We start from the raw sequence: 2,858 nt of genomic DNA, 5'->3' as shown, positions 1-2,858 counted from the left end.
TATCTCATGTAGTCATTTATATACAGCCTTTGACTTACTCTGCTTGTCCTTAAACTTGTACTAGTCATTACAAACAAGGGAAACCATGGGACCGATGTTTCTTTAGACCATGCTTTACTTCATTTAATATAATTTTTTCCAAGTCTTTCCATTTCTTAACAAATGAGCCCATGTCACTTATTTATATATATATGAATATATATGTGATATATATATATATATATATATATATATATATATATATATCACATTTTCTTGATCCATTCATCTCCTAAGGGGCATTGGGGTTGGTTCCATATCTTAGCTATGGTAAATAATGCTGCGATAAACATGGTTGTGCTGATAGCTTTGGTATGACCTTGTTTGTGATTGTTTCGGTAAATGCCCAAAAGTGGGATTGCTGGGTCATAAGGGAGATCTACATGGAGTCTTTTGAGGAACCTCCATGGTGCTATCTAGTGTTGAACAAATTTACACTCCCACCAACACTGCAGTAGGGTTCCCTTTGGCTACATCCCCTCCAGCGTCTGTTGTTATTAGAGTTCCTGATTATAACCATTCTAACTGGGGTGAGGTGGAATCTCATCATTGTCTTGATTTGCATTTCTTTTATGGCTAGGGAAGCCGAGCATTTCTTCATGTGTCTATTGGCCATTCTTATTTCCTCTTCAGAGAAGTCTCTCTTTAAGTCTTTAGCCCATTTATTAATTGGGCAGTTGTTTGAGGATTTTTTGTTGGGGGATTTAGTTTTTTGAGTTCTAAGTATATTGTAGATATGAGACCCTTGTCCATTGTATGGCTAGTGAAGATCTTCTCCCAGTCCATGGGCTTTCTCTTGACCTTGCTAGCTATGTCCTTTGCCTTGCAGAAGCTCTGCAGCTTCATGCAATCCCATTTGTATAACCTTTCTTTGTTAATCAATTTTTTTAAACTAAAAATATTTTTCTAAGTCTGTACTAAGATAACTTCATGGTGGTAAAGAGCCTGCTGTCGAAAATTTACTTTACCCAGACAAAGGAATAGAAGTGTGGAATGTAGATAGAGTGTGCACTGAGCAATCATTAGGCAGGGTGCTACAAGTCTCAAGCTTGCATTGTCTGTCCTTTGTTACAATCCCTTACTAGCACCCAAATTTGTTATCTGTCCATTAAGATGACAGAATGATCCTGAAAACACTTTATTATTTTATTAATCTAAGATGTAAGGAGTATGAAAAGTTCCCAAATGAGTTTTGGAAGCAACATGTTGCTGAATAATTGGTATTCAAGCTTTGCTTTTAGCCATTAATCCTGTGTCATGACTTATCTCAGTGCTTTACTCCTCAAGGCTCTACACTGTGTGCATATGGGTTAATTTTCATTTCAAACTCAGTGAACCCTTCTACTAATAGTGGTTTGGGGTTGGTGCCATAGACACCTAATTTTCAGGCACCTAGCCCTAGTTGCGAAGTTCCTTGAGGTAAAAATATCCTCATTCAATCTTTTGCCGTTCTTTCCATTTTCTGAGCCAGACCTTGAGGCTTCAGGATGTAAAATTCAGATGTACTTTCAACTGAAAATTTAGTTATTATTAATGAACCTTATACATTCTTAATTGGAGAAGGCATAGTGATTTTTAGGTGAATTATTTAAATATCTGGACTAGTTCCTAGAAAGTATCTTTGGAAAAACAATTTTTACTAATTAAAAGTCATAGCTGTTCTATATATTGAGTAAATTAGGCACAAATGGACTTTCTTGAATCCAACAGGAAGGTAACATATAGGCAAACTTTACATGTGTGATTTTAAAAGAACTTTTCTTATACCAGTTCTGTGAAGAAATTATTATTCTACTATGTAGAATATGTACTATGTGCATTTTATATTGTAGAATAATAATTTCCTTGTGGCATTTATAATATAAGTAAATCCTATGACCCAATTGTATTTCAGGTATGATTTTAGAAAAAAATCCTTCAGTGTATTTAACATAAAAACTCCATTATATATTTTTTTCCAGAGCTCATTATCAAAATATATGACCCTATGTGCTTTAGCTATCACACTTCTATTTCTTACCTGAGAGGTTTACCTGAAAGATATTGTTTTTTATTCTTAGCTTTCTTATATTGTTGTTTCTTTATGTTAGGTTTATTAAAACATATTAACTTTTTAGGTTAGCATACCTTTGAATTTCAGAAAAGTTGAAAAACTTGTTCAAAGTACTCCTATATAACCTATCAGATTTCCTTTATTGATAACATCTTATGCTGGTATTTGTCAATTAATGAACTGAAGCTAAAAACATTGTTTTGAAATAATTTATATGTTTTTGGAATATTTCCTTAGGTTCTACATAATTTCATTTTTTTTCTACTCCAGTATCACATTTAATGTATGACACTGTATTTACTGTTCAGGTATTCTTTATCTTTTTGACTTTGTTTCTCTGACTTCCCTTGTTTTTGACCTTGAAGTTTTGAGGACTATTAGTCAAGTATTTTATAGAATTCTCTCATTTGAGAATTACTTGATGGGTTTTTTTCTCTTGGTTAACTTAAAGTTATGTGATTTTTCGGGGGAAGACAGAAATAAAGCATTGTTGTTATTAATTCACATCAAGAATATGTATGATAAATATGATCTATTACTGCTGATGTTAACTCTGACCACCACAATCAGATAGTTTTGTCAACTTTCTTCTTAGTTATTAACCTTCTCTCTTTCTATACTGGAGATACTTTTACAGCTCAGAGAAATTGAGCAGAGAAGATTTATTCTCTTTTAAAGAAGTAATATAGAGATAATCAAGGATGTAATGGGATATACAGTTTTATGTAAGCCTTTACAATCTAGAAAATGAATTTACATATGATGT

This window comes from Dipodomys merriami, unplaced genomic scaffold (assembly GCF_024711535.1).
Source record: "Dipodomys merriami isolate MVZ:Mamm:240054 unplaced genomic scaffold, mDipMer1.0.p SCAF_17, whole genome shotgun sequence".
NCBI lineage: Eukaryota > Metazoa > Chordata > Mammalia > Rodentia > Heteromyidae > Dipodomys > Dipodomys merriami.
Note: the sequence above shows the minus strand (reverse complement) of the source record.